Genomic DNA, 19,224 nt, shown 5'->3' on the forward strand with positions numbered 1-19,224 from the left:
TTTTAAGGCATTTCTTTACTCTTATAATAATGTGTGAATCTAATATAATAACTCACGTATTCCTTTGAATATTTTGATCACTTATTTTGCTAAATCTTTTCATCAAGATATTAAGTATGAATGATGGCTTCTTTGTTTTCTTTTAAATGATAATAGATTTTTTGGTAATCTTTGTCAATATGAAAAGTTTAACTAGGTTAAAGTCCAATCCAAGTAATTAAGGGACATCACTTTGGGAGTAATTAAAAGATAACTCACGTTAATTCTGAAACCAAACCACTGAAGTCTGTAACTTAATAAGTGTCCACTTTTATAGCTACATAAGGTGCTAATTATTTAGAGATTTAACAACACTAGATCATGTCAAATTCCTCAACGGTTACAGAATCTTGGGAAATAAGTTAGGGAAATCCTTTTAACTTTAGTATGACTGTGCTCTATACTAAGAGTCAAATTGGAGTCTAGAAACCAATGAGTTAGTGTAATGCCAAAAGAACATAAAGATAGGTTCTGTAAATTTCCCATGAGAGACGATTCATTATTTTGAAGATGTCAGATTTAGATTGAGTTAGTTCTAGTTTCTCTTTATCCCTCACTTGTCAGTATATGTGAGAAGTAAGTTTTTCTGGACTGATACTCCTCTCTAATGTCCATCTTTTGCTCTCAGTTCTTAGGGCTTTGAACATTCATGCACCTATTTTTGCAAGGAAATGATGGCATAATCTTTAAATAGTAATATTCTCTGAATAATTATTCAGTAAGTAATCATCTAATATTATTCACAACTGTATACATATATTTGTAAGGGAAACAATAATATTTTGAAATCTTGTCTGAGGCACCTCAACACATTAAAAGTGAATCATTTTATGTGTTAAGCCTACATTTGTTTACAATTTCAGTTTTTATTTCATTGTATTAAGGATATTTATTGTGCTCATTATCTTCTTTCCCTAGGATTTTTGTTCTATTTCTGTCAAAAATGCTATTGGGATTTTGATAGGGATAGTACTGTATCTGTAGATAATTTTTGGTAGTATGGACATTTTAATAATATTAAGTCCTCCCATCTATGAACATGGATGTCTTCCTATTCGTGTCCTCTTCAATTTCTTTCATCGAAATTTTGTAATTTTCAGTATACAAGTCTTTCAGTTCCTTGGTTAAGTTTATTCCTAAGTATTTTATTTTTTTGGATGCTATTGTAAATGGAATTGTTTTCTTAATAATTTTTAGGTTAAGGTCATAGTATATGGAAATGTAACTGATTTCTGTATGTTGATTTTTGCATCTTACAAATTTATTGAATTTGTTTATTAGTTCAAATAATATTTTTGTGGAATTTTTAATGCTTTCTACATATAACATCATGTTACCTGTAAACATGCAATTTTACTTCTTCCTTCCTAATATGGATGCCTTTTATTTCTCTTTCTAATTTAGTTGCTCTGGCTAGGACTTCCAGGACTACACTGAATAGAAGTGGTGAGAGTGGGCATCCTAGCCTTGTTCTTGATCTTAGAAAACAAGCTTTCAGTTTTTCAGCAATTGAGTATGACATCAACTGTGTACTGTCTCATATATATATATATGTTGACAGTTTTTCTCACAAAAGAGTGCTAAATTTTGTCAAATGCTTTTTCTACATCTATTGAGATGACTGTGTCTTTTATCCTATATTCTATTACATGGCATATTGTATTATTTGATTTGCCTATGTTGAACCATCCTTGTATCCCAGGGGTAAACATCACTTTGTCATGATGTATGGTCCTTTAATGCACTGGTGAATTTGATTTGCTAATTTGGAATCACAAAAGAAAGGTGAAGCAAGCTTGAGGAAAAAAAGAACAAAGCTAGAGCTATCATATTTTCTGATTTCAAAATATATCATAAAGCTACAATAATTAAAACAGCATGGCAGTGGAATAAAAACAAACATATAAACCAATGAACAGAATAGAATATAGAAAAAACTCATGAATATATGGCTTACCAATTGTTGACAAGAATACCAAGAATACATAATGAGGAAAAGGAGTGTCTTCCCTACTGCTGTTGGAAAAACTCCACATCCACATGCAAAAGAATGTAATTGGGTCCTTATATTACACCATACCCAAAAATCAACTGAAAATGGATTAAAGATTTAAATTAAGACCTGAAACTATAAAATTCCTAGAATGTTATCCGTTAAAATTTATCAAGAAAACTTCATGACATGGGTCCTGGCAAAGATTTCTTGGATACAACATCAAAGGCAAAAGACCAAAAGCAAAAATAGACAACTGAAAGTATGTCAACTAAAAAGCTACTGCACAGCACAAGAAACAATCAAGAGTAAAAAAGAAAACCCTACAAAATAGAAGAAAATATCTGCAAACTATATATCTGACAAGAGATTAATCTCCAGGGGCACCTGGGTGGTTTAGTCAATAAAGCATCTACCTTCAGCTCAGGTCATGATCTCAGGGTCCTGGGATCAAGTCCCACATCGGGCTCCCTGCTCAGTGGAGCATCTGCTTCTCCCTCTCCCTCTGCCCCTCCACCCTTGTTGTGTTCTCTCTCTCTCTCATGCTGTCTCTCTCTCTCTCTCTTTCTTTCTTTCTCAAATAAATAAAATCTTAAAAAAAAAGAAATTAATCTCCAAAATACATAATTAACATCTACAACTTAATATCATAAAAAACAGTAGCTCTATTTTTAAAATGTGCTAAGGACATAAAGAGACATTTAACCAAAGAATGCATATAAATGACCACAGTGTGTGAAATGTACTAAATATGGCTAGTCATCAGAGAAGTGCAAATCTTAACAATGAAACACCACTTCCCACTTGTTAAAATGGCAAAAGAAAGGAAGAAAGACAGAGTTGGTGAGGGAATAAAGAAAATGGAACATTTTTACACTGTTGGTAGGAATGAAAAATGGTACAGCTATGGTGAAAATTAGTATGGAGGTTCCTCAAAAATAAAAAATAAAACTATCATATTATCTAGCACCCATTTCTGGGATATATTCCAAAAAAAATTGTAATCAGAATCTCTAAGAGTTATCTGCACTCTCACATTCATTAAAGTATTATTCACAGTAGCCAAAATACTGAAACACTAAATGCCATCAGCAGATGAATAAAGAAAAAGCGATACACACATACCATGGAATATAAATCAGACTTTAAAAAGAAGGAAATCCTGCCATATATGATAACATGAATGAATTTGGAGGATTATTATGCCAAGTGAAATAAGCCACTCACAAGACAAATTCGGAAAAACTGCTCTTACCATAAGTGATCTAAAATTTTCCAACTCACAAAAACAGAGTTAGAGCAATGGTTTGCAACAGGTGGGGAAGGAGGGAATGGGCAGATGCTGTTCAACAGGTATCTAGATATGCAAAATGAGTAAGTTATAAGTGTCTGCTGTACAACACTATGTATACAGTCAACAATACTGTACTGTACAGTTAAAATTTGTCAAGAGAGTATATCTCATGTAAAGTATTCTCTTCCTAACAACAGAAGTCATCCATGCCTAGCCCAGAACAAAGACAGAATGTTATCCATTAAAATTTATGAAAGAATATGGTTTTAGCAGTTAGTGGTTTTTGGTACCACCAAACATAAGTACTTATCCTAAATTTCACATTTGCTAAAATATAAATCACACTGAAATACCAGTTAATCAATTAAGGTGTGTTTCAGAAAGGAGCAGCAGTATGGAAATTAGGCCAATCCTGAGGAAGTTAAAGTTACAGAATAAAAATTGAACAAGGCCACCTGTTTCCTAAAGTTACAGAATAAAAATTGAACAAGGCCACCTGTTTCCTAGAAGTAGCTGAAGCTAATTTCTAAAGGAGTCCTCCATGTTCTCACTTACGCTTTTATAATTGAGGCTGTTGATCCAAATTATGTCCAAGAATCTTTCCCAGATGATAGTTTTAGTTTTCTAGAAAACTGTTTGTATAATTCATCCTCATATGTTTTTAATCAACATAAAAGTCATTTAAAAAATCTATATTGAATTGAGTTTGCTGAACCGAATATGGATCATATGAAATCTCTGTCATAATGGAATGTGTTTAGAAACTTTAAATGTTTCTCCTCAACAAGTCCACCATTGAAAGAGCATGCACCTGGGACTATGGAAATGTGTGTTTAAACCACAGCTTTGCTACTTGTCTGTCAATGTATTATACTGAACAGCTTACCCTTCTGAGACTTAGGATTTTATCTCTAAACTAGAGAAAAGAAGGAATACATTTTACAGGTACTCAGAAGACCGCAGTATTGTACATGAAATATCAGAATAGAATTTATGTTATAAATGATTACAAAAATTAATTATCTGGGTCCTGAATGTATAGAGGCTCCCTGAAGACTGAACCCTTATAAAATGAAATTATTTGGTTTGGATTAAGAAATTCTATCTCAATAACCTTAAAAGCTATAAGAATATCTATGCCAGACAATCTTACCTGTGTTAATAATACTATCTTACGAGTAGCTATATGGAATAAAATCAGGAAAAACAGCAAATCACCAAATATAGCTCATCTCCTCACAGCATGCACTCCCCACTACAATCTGGTTTATTCACTATCCAGAGCCTTCAGGGAGTTTGCTTTTTATGCTATATTCAGAATTTATAGTTGTTATCTGCAAGGTCTATCTGATAAGACCTTACTCAGCCCTCACTGGGGATAGAAGTTCCACCGATCTCTTCTTAAAATGTAAATGTGATCATTCTTAAAAGACACATTGTTCTTAAACTAAAGCTCGAAGTATTAGATTTGCCTGATTCTTAATAATTCTAATACAGCAGAGGCTTTTGCTTCCCCCCTGAATTTCTCAACATGATTCATTTATGCTGGCCTTCTGCCTTCTTGTAATCTCCTTCTATCTCTCTGTCTGAGGCTTTCGTGTATGTAGTTCAATTTATAAGAATGCCTTCACCTTTCTTCTCCACCTAACTGCTTTGTTGAAATGTCTTTTCCTCAGAAAAGTCAACATTGTTCTCCCATTCAGATTAGGATCCATTCAAAATTTCCTTCACAGCACTTTACAGTTTTTCCTCAAACTTGTTTGGTTTTTTAGCTAACCCCTTATATTTACATTTAGGTATGGTCAATCACTGCAAGGAATGTATTTATTATATGTAGTTGCTCTTACTTAGTAAAAGCATAATAAATATTTGTGAAATGAATGAATGATTGAATCTTAAATAAGACTACATGATTTTACTTCATGTGCTAATTTGCTTAATCATTACATATGGTTTGGTTTTATATTTCAACATTACTTTTAATACATTAATGCACTTAAAGAACTTTGGGTAAAATGACTTATCAAAGCTATCCTTCTGGCTACCTTTCCCCTGAAAGACACTGAAATAAAATAAAGGTTTGGGGTGTATTCTATACTCTCATATTTTAACATTCTACTTCTATAGAAACTTAGGGCAAAATTAAATAATTACTTAAGTATAATTTAAGTAAAATAAGGCTGGTTTAATTTATCAGTAAATTTGGGAGAATAAGATCATTTTTATTTCAGTATCACATTTTTTAAAAAGTTATCAAATTTTCAAGTATGTTATAGGAAATTAATTTTATTTTTTTAAGATTTTATTTATTTATTCATGAGAGACACAATGTGAGGGAGAGAGAGGGAGAGGCAGAGACATAGGCAGAGGGAGAAGCAGGCTCCTCAAGGAACCCAATGTGGGACTCGATCCCGGGATCTCAGGATCACGCCCTGAGCACCCAGATACTCAACCACTGAGCACCGAGGTGTCCCGGAAATTAATTTTAAACACATTGACTCTACTTAAGACTAGAGCTTTATCTAAAAGAAATAAAAATACAATATGTAAATAGTATATTACATTGCTATAAACTTATGAAATATTCTGATGAAATCGTTTTCAGATTTAATTTTAGTTAATTGATCTTTATATGTATTTTCTACAAAGTAACATAGATAGATCTAAGTAACAGCTTCTCTGTGTATCAATATATAGTATATATAAAATATATAAAGTGAATTCTCCATTCTGTTCTTTGATAAAGCCATTATCCTAGACTCGTGCATTATGTGGAATTGGGAGTTTTGTGTAAGATTCCTCTGTTCCCATAGTACCCTGTGCTTCAACCTCTCATTAAAATTCTCAATTCCATTCTATTAAGTTCCTATCCTGACTCATTTCCTTGTAGAGTATGTTCTACTTGAGGATAAGAACAGACTTTTATTTCACTTACCTTAAAATCTAATACTTTCATTGTTACAACAACTGATATCAGGTTTTATAGGCAAAATGATTTAAGATGAGAGGGATAAAAAGGTTTACAGGAGTTAGAATACCCTCCAGACATCTATGAAAGCATGAGATTGGAGGCTCTATTGAATGTGGGTAAGAAGTAAACACAAAAATCTGAGAGCAATTTCTCATGCAACCAGGAAAACACTGAAGCAAATATGATTGCTTTAATGATGTGAGAGGATATGAAATCTAACAACAGATGGACCCTCCTTGTCTCAACACTCCACTCTGCTTATTGACTTACTTTACTGACACTGTGAGGAAGTACACACCAATCTTCTTCAGAAGTAGATGATCACAACAGACAAAGGAATAAAATATAATAAACCTTGCATTTTAAGCCAGATAATATCCACAATTATGACATAAATTATATAAAAGCACATGGAAGTCAGCAGAATAAGTTTCCTCACTTATTTCCAGATGGAAAATTTTGGAGGAGAAAAGTCTAAGATAAATGTAAAGGCAGAAATTAAAAGTTGCTGGAGAGGAATTTGGGAAAGATGACACTGAGACCACACAGAAGCATTTTTTTTCAAACAATGAATTTTTTACAGAACAAAAAGGGAAAATCCAAAATGCCTATACAACATTTACAACAAAACTAAGTGAAATATTATTACAGCCTTCTGCCCTCTCCCTAAAGAATGAGAACATGTTGATAAACTGTCAACACACACAAGATGTGCATTACAACGACATTTGTGGACTAAAGAAGAAAACATACAGATGGAATCTGGTGAACTTGAGAAAAGGAAAATGTTAGGATAGCCAGTAAATATTCACTAAAAAGCAGGTGAAAACGAGGAGGTTTACCTTTTCCAATGCTATGTGAATCCAAGAGAATCACAAAAGAACTGAAGGAAGTAGACACTTGTGACACCTTAGAAGTCTTAAATCTGACCCCACTAGGCTCCTCTCTATACAGAAGGAAAGAGGAGATCCAGACCAAATGGGGTCAAGTAACAAACCCAGAAAAATCTGAGCACACAAGCAAAAATATTTTTGAAAACTACACAAACTATAAGTAGGAAACTCTGTGACATCAGAAAAATGTCCTGAACCTTATCCATTCTAAAAGTTGGAAAATCTAATTTCAAATGGAAATCAGGAACATAATACCGATGTAAAATCTTAAAGTACTAGAAAAGGAGTAAAAGAATTACCTCCCTACAAACAATAAAAGTATGCCAGAAAGATGGTCACACAAAAATGATTTCAAAGATTAGCAGTCTCTCAAAATTAGTAAAAATAAGAAAACAGCAAAAACATTAAAGTACAACACAAATCAGAATTAGTTAAGCTCAGAATGAAATGACAAAAAGAAGTAGATACAAAGAAAATCATTTTAAAAATGAAGATGAACTAAAAGTAACAAAAGAGCAAATAGAAATAAGAGGGGGAAACAAAGAGGAAAACAAAAAAATTCAAAATGAATAGAGAAGCTTTTAGCAAGTAGATGATATTGACTGGATATTCCTTCCTACCTTAAACAAACAGGAACAGAAGAAATACATACAAAACTACATTTTTCAGTGCATTGGACAACAGGCAAAAGACATTCCTGAAAGATGAGAAATGCATGGGATAAGCCCTACGAGTGGTCTAGCCTCATACCTTGAGGGCTTCTAGAATTCAGTACAGAAGGGAACCAGCATAGACAACAGCAGACTCCCACAGCTGAAGAGATGAAATTAAGAATGGCACTGTGTTGCACAGCCAATTTCTGTAACTTGTTCGCCTTTTATTGTATCCCCAACCTCCATCCCCCAGCAACCATCATTATGTTATCTGCCTCTATAAGTTCGACTATTTGATATACCTCACATAAGAATCACAGGTGTGTACATATATCTGTCTCATCAAAACCCATATGATATATGTGAAATTTTCTGTATATCAATAATGCCTCAATAAAGGTGGAACAAGAGGAGTCAATCTGATAAACTAAAGAGAGAGAGAGAGAGCGCGCGAGCGCTGGAACACCAGGGAAACTAGTCTCACAAAATAAGAGAAACAAAGGTGCACAAAGAGAACCCCTAAAGACATGCAAAGGGTGTTCAAATTCTGATCAGCAAATGTGGAAATGACTGAAGGCTGGGTAAATAACTATCTTAAAGAGCTGGAACTATATAGAAGAATGAGAATAGGGCTAAGGATAGTGCTGATTCCCCACAACCTTACTAGCAGACTTCAAATTTCCTATGTCACTGAGTATTCACAGTGGTGAGGAATTAGCCAGACTCAATGTTTAACCATAGGCCCCATCTAACATACCCAAAATATGTATGTACATAATAACACAGTTTCAAAATGAACTAAACAGAGAACCAAAAGTTGAACAAACTGAAAAAAAAATAGACAAATCAACAATAATACTGAGGAATTTTAACATCCTTCTCTCATGCTTAATACAACCACAGATATTCCATTAAGTCAGCAAAGGAAGAGTAGACCTGAATAGCACCATCAACCAGTATGACCTAGCAGGCATATATAAAATACTCCATAAAAGAATACATATTTTTCCAAAGGCCACTGAATATTAATCAACACTGATCATGCTCTGAGCCACAAAGCATGTCTTAATGAATTTAACAGATTTCATGTAATATGAGATATGATCCTTGAGACTAATGGAATTAACTTAGAAATCAATAACATAAACATATCTCAAAATGCCCTAACACGTGGACAGTAAATACACACTTTTAACCAAATCAATGGGCAAAAAAATCAATCAAAAGAGAAGGATGTTTTGGAAAGTAACTAAAATGAAAGCACAACATACCAAAATGTGTGAGATGCACTAAAACAGTCCTTGGGGTGTCCTACAGCACTGAATACTTATATTCAAAATAAAGTTCTCGAATCATTGACAGGAAATCAGAAAAGAAAACTTTTATTTTAAACAAATCTATCATTCAAGTTAATCTTTTTTTAATAATAAATTTATTTTTTATTGGTGTTCAATTTGCCAACATACAGAATAACACCCAGTGCTCATCCTGTCAAGTGCCCCCCTCAGTGCCCGTCACCCATTCACCCCCACCCCCCGCCCTCCTCCCCTTCCACCATCCCTAGTTCGTTTCCCAGAGTTAGGAGTCTTCATGTTCTGTCTCCCTTTCTGATATTCCCCACCCATTTATTCTCCCTTCCCTTCTATTCCCTTTCACTATAATTTATATTCCCCCAAATGAATGAGACCATATAATGTTTGTCCTTCTCCGATTGACTTAATTCACTCAGCATAATCCCCTCCAGTTCCATCCACGTCGAAGCAAATGGTGGGTATTTGTCGTTTCTAATGCTTGAGTAATATTCCATTGTATACATAAACCACATCTTCTTTATCCATTCATCTTTCGATGGACACCGAGGCTCCTTCCAAAGTTTGGCTATTGTGGACATCGCTGCTAGAAACATCGGGGTGCAGGTGTCCCGGCGTTTCATTGCATCTGCATCTTTGGGGTAAATCCTCAGCAGTGCAATTGTTGGGTCGTAGGGCAGCTCTATTTTTAACTCTTTGAGGAACCTCCACACAGTTTTCCAGAGTGGCTGCACCAGTTCACATTCCCACCAACAGTGTAAGAGGGTTCCCTTTTCTCCACATCCTCTCCAACATTTGTGGTTTCCTGTCTTGTTAATTTTCCCTATTCTCACTGGGGTGAGGTGGTATCTCATTGTGGTTTTGATTTGTATTTCCTTGATGACAAGGGATGCAGAGCATTTTCTCATGTGCGTGTTGGCCATGTCTATGTCTTCCTCTGTGAGATTTCTGTTCATGTCTTTTGCCCATTTCACGATTGGATTGTTTGTTTCTTTGGTGTTGAGTTTAATAAGTTCTTTATAGATCTTGGAAACTAGCCCTTTATCTGATACGTCATTTGCAAATATCTTCTCCCATTCTGTAGGTTGTCTTTTAGTTTTGTTGTACATAGTACTAGAAGTCCTAGCCTCAATAATCAGACAACAAAAAGACATTAAAGGCATTCAAATTGGCAAAGAAGAAGTCAAACTCTCCCTCTTCGCCGATGACATGATACTCTAAATAGAAAACCCAAAAGACTCCACCCCAAGATTGCTAGAACTCATACAGCAATTTGGCAGTGTGGCAGGATACAAAATCAATGCCCAGAAGTCAGTGGCATTTCTATACACTAACAATGAGACTGAAGAAAGAGAAATTAAGGAGTCAATCCCATTTACAATTGTACCCAAAAGCATAAGATACCTAGGAATAAACCTCACCAAAGAGGTAAAGGATCTATACCCTAAAAACTATAGAACACTTCTGAAAGAAATTGAGGAAGACACAAAGAGATGGAAAAATATTCCATGCTCATGGATTGGCAGAATTAATATTGTGAAAATGTCAATGTTACCCAGGGCAATATACACGTTTAATGCAATCCCTATCAAAATACCATGGACTTTCTTCAGAGAGTTAGAACAAATTATTTTAAGATTTGTGTGGAATCTGAAAAGACCTTGGATAGCCAGGGGAATTTTTAAAAAGAAAACCATACCTGGGGGAATCACAATGCCAGATTTCAGGTTGTACTACAAAGCTGTGGTCATCAAGACAGTGTGGTACTGGCACAAAAACAGACATATAGATGAATGGAACAGAACAGAGAATCCAGAAGTGGACTCTCAACTTTATGGTCAACTAATATTCGATAAAGGAGGAAAGACTATCCATTAGAAGAAAGACAGTCTCTTCAATAAATGGTGCTGGGAAAATTGGACATCCACATGCAGAAGAAAGAAACTAGACCACTCTCTTGCACCATACACAAAGATAAACTCAAAATGGATGAAAGATCTAAATGTGAGACAAGATTCCATCAAAATCCTAGAGGAGAACACAGGCAACACCCTTTTTGAACTCGGCCACAGTAACTTCTTGCAGGATACATCCACGAAGCCAAAAGAAACAAAAGCAAAAATGAACTATTGGGACTTCATAAAGATAAGAAGCTTTTCACAGCAAAGGATACAGTCAACATTCAAGTTAATCTAATAGACATTTGTAAAACACCACCCCAAAGGAGTTTGGAATACACACTCAAACACACATAAAGCACTTACCGAGAAGACCATATTGCAACCCATAAAATAGACTTTGATAAATTTAAAATAATTTAGGAAGATAAACTATGTTTTCTGATCCCTATGGAAAAACATTAGAAATCAACAACAGGTGGTAGGAACGCAAACTGGGGCAACCACTGTGGAAAACAGTATGGAGGTTCCTCAAAAATTGAAAAACAGAACTACCCTATGATCCAGGAATCACACTACTGGGTATTTACCCCCCCCCCAAAAAAATGCAAAGACATGAACTTAAAGGGACACATACATATTTACGTTTATAGCAGCATTACGTACCATAGCCAAATTACCAAAGCATCCTGAGTGTTCATCAATAAATGAATAAAGATGTGGGGTGTGTACGTGTGTGTGTGTGTGTGTGTGTGTGTGTACTTACTTACTTACTTATTTATTGAAATATAGCTCAGCCATAAAAAGAATGAAATCTTGCTATTTACAATGACATGGATAGAACTAGAGTATAATGCTGAGCAAAAGAAGTCAGCCAGAGAAAGACAAATACCATATGATTTCACTCATACATGGAATTTAAGAAACAAAACAAGCAAGCAAGTGGGAAAAAAAGAGAAAAATCAAGAAATAGACTCTTAACTATAGAGAACAAACTGATGGTTCCCAGAGGGAACACTTACACTTAAAGAGTACACTTACCATGATGGAAAAAATAATAATAAAATGATAATTTTTTAAAAATATAATGACAATTTTCCATATGTTTTGGTTAGCCATTTTTCCAAGCACTTATAACAATTTCATGGTCGTTTTCTGGACTTCTATTTGTTTCCCACTCTTTTCCACACAGCTCCAAAAAAAACAAAAATATTGCCACAAACTTTAGGTTTCTGCTACCTCAGCACCCCACTGCCAGATATCAATTTTTGGATAAGTTAGCTTTATCTGTTTACCAAGCCAAGTCAAAATTCTATAGCATTAAACACATTTACTACTTATGAAACTTTGGGTTGGCTGGGGTCAGATGATCTAGGATCAGCCTAGGATGGAGACTCTGCTTCAAGCTACGGATTACCTGGGTTTGTCTCTTCTTTGATTCTGGATGCAAGTGTACTCCAAATGTGTATAATGTGAGGCTCAGACTGGGGTCCAGGGAACATCTCCGTGGAAAGTTCTGTCAAAGACCAAGACATTAAAATACAAATGGAAATATACAAGCATTCTTAAAGTCTAGCATCTTGACCAGCCCATCTTCATCAAAAGCTAACAGGTGATCATGGGATACTTTGGACAACTTGTGCCAAGGAACCAGCAGACAAGAAAGTAAAGCATCATTTAGGAAGGGTTAACTGATAGAGATCATTAACTAGATTTAAGGCTGCTGTTACACATTGCAGGCAGGGGGAAATATGTTTGGTACCATTCTGGTTACCTGGATGTTAATATTCAGTTGTCCCACTTTGATGTCAAAAGATAAGTACAGTAATCTTAGCCTAGCAATGGTTAGAACCCTAAGCAGAAGTTCAGGGTCACACTACCAGTGAAGGTACTGACACCAGGAAAGATGTTTGTTAAGGTGTGGGAATTCTAGAATAGATAGTAGAGAATGGGTATGAGGAGAACTTCTAAGAACATATTTAAGAATATGAACAGCATAGGGGGAAAATCGCCCTATATTTATGAAATAAATTGAATTTGTAGTTAAAAACTATGTTTCAAAGAGAATTTCTGATTCAAATGGCTTCACAGTGAATGCTAGCAAATATTTACAGAAGGAGTAATAAAAATTCTACAGAAATCTTTCACAAATGTGAGGAGGCCATCTATTTCCTAACTTATTCTATGAGCATAGCCATAAACCAGACAAAGACATTATAAGAAAAAATATATATATATATTATATCCTTCATGAACATGTAAGCAAAAATTCTAAACAAAAATTTAGGTAGTCAAATCCAGCAACATATAAAAATGGTAGTAAATATATTATGACCAAGTGGAGTTTATGTCATAAATATAAGTTTGGTCCAACATTTAAAACGCCATCAAAAAAAAAAAAAAAAAAAAAAAAAAAAAAAAAATAAAACGCCATCAATATATTTTGCCATATTAAAATGTTTTTAAAAGGGAAAAAGATACAATCATCCTCACAGATTCAGGAAAAAAATTAACAAAATCAAACATCCATTTCTGATAAATATTCTAAGCACAGTAGGAATAGAAGGAAACTTCCTTAATCCAATAAAGGGTTCCTAAAAAATCTACAGCTTATCTATTTTTTAATGATTGAAGATTGCATCTTTCTCCCAATATCAGGAATAAGACAAGAATGTGTGTTGTTAGCATCCCCGTTAACACTATACTGAACAAAATAGTGCAAATGAGTAAGAAAAAGAAAGACTATTACAACCAGATTGGAAAGAAAGGAGAAAAATTGTTTCTATTTATAGAGGAAAAACCATGAATGTAGAAAAATCTGATAAAATTAACAAAAATTTGAAGTAATACAAGAATTTAGTATGGTTGCAGAAAACAAGATCAATATATGGAGAGCAACCGTATTTTTATATATTACCTAAGAAATTCAAAATATATAAGAGATATATCTGACAAAAATGTGAAAATTTTTCTGACAGTCTTTCAGGGAAAACTACAAAATACTGCTCAGAAACTTAAAGAAGACCAAAATAAATGGAGATGTGTCTTATCATAATGGATCAGAACACTCAAGAGTGTTGTTAATTCTCCCATAACTTATCTATATGGATTTGATAAAACCAGCCAAAATCCCAGCTGCTTTCTTTGTAGAAATTGACAAGCTGACTCTAAAAGGCATATGAAAATACAAAAGACACAAAACTACAAACAACTTTGAAAAAGATGAACTACACTACTTGATCTTAAGACATTATGAAACAGAAATATTTAAGGCTGGTACTGGAGTACGTATCCAAATTCATCAACAAAATATGGATTTCAGAAACAGAAATGGATAGAGAATTGATTTTCAACAAATACATAAAGTCAATTCAGTGTAAAATGGATAGAAAATATTTTCATCAAAGAGAGCTGCAACTTTCAGGATACTCATATGTAATAAGATTAACTGTGTTCCATACTTAGCCTAACACTATATACAAAATTGAACTCAAATGTATCATAGACTTAAATGTAAAATCTAAAACTGTAAAACTTTTAGAAGATACCTTTAGGAGAAAACTCTTGTACATTTGAGTAAACAATGATTTCTCAGACAAAACACCAAGAAAAATGGCCCCCAAAAGACCAATTTGATTACTGGGCTGATCATAATTAAAAACAAAATGAAAAGAACAAACCCACAGATTTGAGGAAAATATTTACAAATCATACATGATAGAAGACTTGTATCCATACTATATAAAGTATTCTCAGAGGTGCCTGGGTGGCTCATCAGCTAAGCATCTGACTCTTGATTTCAGCTCAGGTCATGATCTCAGGGTCATGAGATTAAGCCCCACTAGGCTCTGCACTCAATGTACAGGGTCTGCTTCTCTCCCTCTCCATCTTCCCCTCCCCACCACTTGTGAATGTGTTCTCTCACTCTCTTGCTCTCTCTAAAATTAATAAATAAAATCTTAAAAAAAGAATTCTAAAAACTCAATAAAAAAATAACCAAATGAAATAGACAAAATATGTATTCTAGACATGATTATCAAAGAAAACATATAGATGACAAGGGAGCACACACAAAGGTGCTACACATCATTTGTCATCAATGACATAAAAGGAAAACTAAGTCAAAAGCCCCTCCAGGGCAGCCCCGGTGGCGCAGCGGTTTAGCGCCGCCTGCAGCCCAGGTCATGATCCTGGAGACCCGGGATCAAGTCCCACGTAAGGCACTCTGTGTGGTGCCTGCTTCTCCCTCTGCCTGTGTCTCTGCCTCACTCTCTCTCTCTCTGTGTGTCTCTATGAATAAATAAAATAAAAAAAAAAAGCCCCTCCAAAGTCACTGAAATGATTAAAATTAAAAAGACAATTCTACAGCTGGTGAGGATATATAAGAACTAAAACTCTTATATAATTCTGGTGGAAACAGAAATGAAAATAGTACAACTACTTTGGAAAACATTTTGTCATGTTCCTAAGAAGTTAAGCATGGACTACTATATAATATAGCCATCCCACTCCTAGGTATTTATTTTTTTTTTTTAAAAGCATATGTGCATACAAGGCTTATAAATAAATGTTCATAGAAATTTTGCTTGTAACAGCGCACATTGAAAATAACCCAAATCTTCATCCATAGGCCAATGAATACAACTGTGGTATACAGTGGAATGCTGCTCAACAATACAAATGAATGAAGTATGCACATGGAAACATGGAGGAATGTCCAAAAATAATTATGGTGAGTTAAGGAGGCCAAACAAAAAGAGGATGTTCTCTGTAACTTCAGTATAAAATTACAGGAAATGCAAACTAATGTATAATTGACAGAAAACAGTGGTTAGCTAGGCAAAGGAGCAGTTTGGGCCAGGGAGAGGTAAAAGAAAGGGAGTACCAACAGGTTTGAAGAAACTTAGGGGAGCTAATGAATATGCTTATTATTCTGATTTTGGTGATGATTTCATAGGGATCACATATGTCAAAACATTTCATTTCAATACTTGAAGAAATACTATGTATTATTATATTCTTCATTAGGTACACTTTTGGGGCAGCCCGGGTGGCTCCACGGTTTAGCACCCGTCTTCAGCCCAGGGCGTGAACCTGGAGACCAAGGATCGAGTCCCAAATCGGGCTCCCTGCATAGAACCTACTTCTCCCTCTGCCTGTGTCTCTGCTTCTCTTCTCTCGCTCTGTGTCTCTCATGAATAAATAAATAAAATCTTAAGAAAAAAAAAGGCACACTTTCATTTGAAGGATGAAGGTAACGACATATTTAGCCACAGATTCCTTTTGCATATAAAATACCCAAAACCCATCTGTAATGAGTTTTCAAAAAAAAAAAAAAGGCTATACTGAAGATGCAAAGGCTTACATAAACATTTAAGTATACATAAAGAGTCAACAAAACACATAATATACTCACCACAAAATGGTGACAGAACACGGAGGAAAACACAATCTCTAAATCTGAAAAGGTACATACTCTGCATTGTCCTCTACAAGCAGAAAAGCCCACATTAAAATGGGTTTCAAGTCCAGAGAAAAAATATTTTTTAAGATATTTGGAATTGCGTGTTGTATAATGAATAATACAATATATAGTTCAAAAGGCCAGAGCATTAATCTGAAATATTCACTAAAACACTGGAAATTTATCTAATTAAAGCATTATGTGTAATCAAAATGATCTTACAGTAGATAGTGTTTTATTTTACCTTACTTGCAAGTGCTTAAGGAAATTTAATTGTGAGAACTAGTACATGAAAGCATTACAAAAAGTATGAGGAAAGTCATAAGGTGTTAAGAGGACTAATGCTACAGATTTAGTTGTTATCTAATTCACTTGAAATACATGCCTTTCTTTATCCTTGATAAATGCGTACCAGGTTAAAAACATCTGTGCATCATACAACTCTAACATTGTAATACTGACCTTAACTTTTTGTCTCAGGATTAATAAGGCAGCATAGTAACTGACACACTCCACTTGAAGTCCAAGTAAAAGCAAGTATTACTACTCTTGCAAGCACCCAAAAATGCTCGTATAATCAAGTTGGGTATTAGTAACCAAAAATTGCTTGGTTCTGAACGTTACAATATTTTTAGAGGGAAGAAAGGCATTTTCAGGTGTAGCCCCAAGCGCCAAGTCAGTGGAGTTTCTGACCCACTTTGCCAAGTGTTCAAAAGAGAGTCATGCAAAGGTGAATCACCAGACCTCACTTTAACAGTCTGTTTTTAAGAATGAGCTTCTGAAATGATTTTAAAATGAAAAGTAACAAGACAAAACTGAAAAACAAAGGTATCATAATTATGGCAATATGTTAATAGAATATTATGAAGGGCATTGTTTACATTTACAGTGCTCAAAAATACTCTGGTAAACTCCAAAACTATTAACATCCCAAATAAGTGAAGGGTTAATTTCTTTACTTAGTTTAACAGACTTTGAACAAATAATTGAGAATAGCATTCTGTTTACAAATGTTCATATATCTATAAAGGGTACTTGGTAAAACTTTCAAATTCTATGAAGCCATATCCCCAGGCACCTTCCGAAACCACCTACTTAGGAGTCCAAGCAATAGTATTAGTTTTGCTTTGGGAAAATAAAAACAAAGACAAATTCCAATTTTTATTCAGGATAATCCTAGTGACAATTTGTTCATTTCTCTCTCAAAGATTCCATGGGATTAAACAAGTTGGCTGTCCTAGTTCCATATTCAAACGTTCTTTAAATGTTATTCTAGGAAGTACATTTATAGACAGTAAACATCACAGTAAATTAAAGGAAATAAAACCAATACTTTAAAATACCTGAAGCTATTTTGTTTGGTTTGGCTTTGCTGTTTGTTTCTTCTTTATTATTTCAGAGCGTACTTTCAATCTATTGTGAATATAGCATTTTGGCAGCATACTGATTTTATGTTCTATTAAGAAATGATTACTTTTCAAACAAACAAACAAACAAACAAACAAGGACAAAAATTACCTTCCAGGAGTTTCACCCCTACAACTACCCAGACCCTAAGTCATTTTTAACTTGCTCCATCTTGCCTCTAGATGAACAGAGCGGGTCATACTTTAGAGAACGTTGGGATGTTGGTTCAAACAGATGGCTTTGTGTCATCCCTGATTCATGAGCAACCATGGCAACAAGCAAAGAGGGGGGGTGTTGCTTAGCAACTGAAAACAATAATGAAGAGATTTCCAAACTGTATGTGGGGAGGAAAAAAAAGTGCTTTGGAAGAACTTCAGTACTTGGCACAAATGCTCACCAAAATTCATTTATGAAACATGCTGAGTACATAATCACAAATCTGGAAAGCATAATGCCTTATAATAGGAAAAAACATCAAGTAGCCTATTAGACATTTTCTCTAGAACGATTTCTGTATTAACAGCATTTATGACAACATATAGCAAAACTACTACATCACGAGTGTTTTATCTTGAGATGCAATAATTAGAAAAGTCAGGTGGATTACAACATCTATTACTATCATGTAATATAAAATACGACCTAAGATTTTAGGTAGGATCAGAAACCCCTCTAGTTGAGCGGCCGCATGGTGCCTAACCTGCACATACACGTGACGCCATCACGCCAACCATTTCAGGGTGTTCTTTCCCAAGTTAGAATAGGCAGGCACTGCAGGGCAGCCCAGGTAGCTCAGCGGTTAAGCGGCGCCTTCGGCCCAGGGCGTGACCCTGGAGACCCCGGGACTGAGTCCCGCGTCGGGCTCCCTGCATGGAGCCTGCTTCTCCCTCTACCTGTGTCTCTGCCTCTCTCTGCGTCTCTCAAGAAAAAATAAACTCTTAAAAAAAAAAAAAAAAAAAACAGACACTGCAGTTACAAACTGTCAATGTCTGTCAGCTAAAAAATATTTTCATCTTGAAAATGTCTTTCTCATTACTATTTCACCCTGTACTATATTTTAAGACTAGTACTGAAAAAGCAGCTCGTGCAGTATTTATTTATTTTTTTTCTGGACTTGTGAAAATAGAGCCAAAGGCGGTCTCTAAGCTATGTCACTATTTAATTATTGTTGTGTTTTACGTGTTCCTGTATTTAAATATGAATTTTAATGGGATAAGCCATTTCAAATTTGACACAGAGCGTGTATGTTCATATACAGAGGTAGAATCTCATTATTTGAAATACGTGTTATCAAGTGTCTAT

The 19,224-nt window shown here is 34.7% G+C and overlaps 1 long non-coding RNA gene across 27 annotated transcripts in view; it reads right to left on the reverse strand.

Moving 5' to 3' along the window:
• Window positions 1-18,568, reverse strand: part of LOC140632717 (uncharacterized) — a 341,247-nt gene extending 322,679 nt beyond the window's left edge. For 4 of the 27 annotated variants that reach the window (XR_012030391.1, XR_012030388.1, XR_012030392.1 and 1 more), the window contains exons 1-3: window positions 18,034-18,481; window positions 16,468-16,540; window positions 12,469-12,567 (exon numbers count right to left, since the gene is read on the reverse strand). This is a non-coding gene — a long non-coding RNA (uncharacterized lncRNA). The other 23 variants (XR_012030395.1, XR_012030397.1, XR_012030396.1 and 20 more) reach the window with 15 other exon arrangements.
• Window positions 18,569-19,224: the final 656 nt, after the last annotated feature.

The sequence above is a fragment of the Canis lupus genome, chromosome 4 (genome assembly GCF_048164855.1).
Source record: "Canis lupus baileyi chromosome 4, mCanLup2.hap1, whole genome shotgun sequence".
In the NCBI taxonomy this organism is placed as follows: Eukaryota; Metazoa; Chordata; class Mammalia; order Carnivora; family Canidae; genus Canis; species Canis lupus.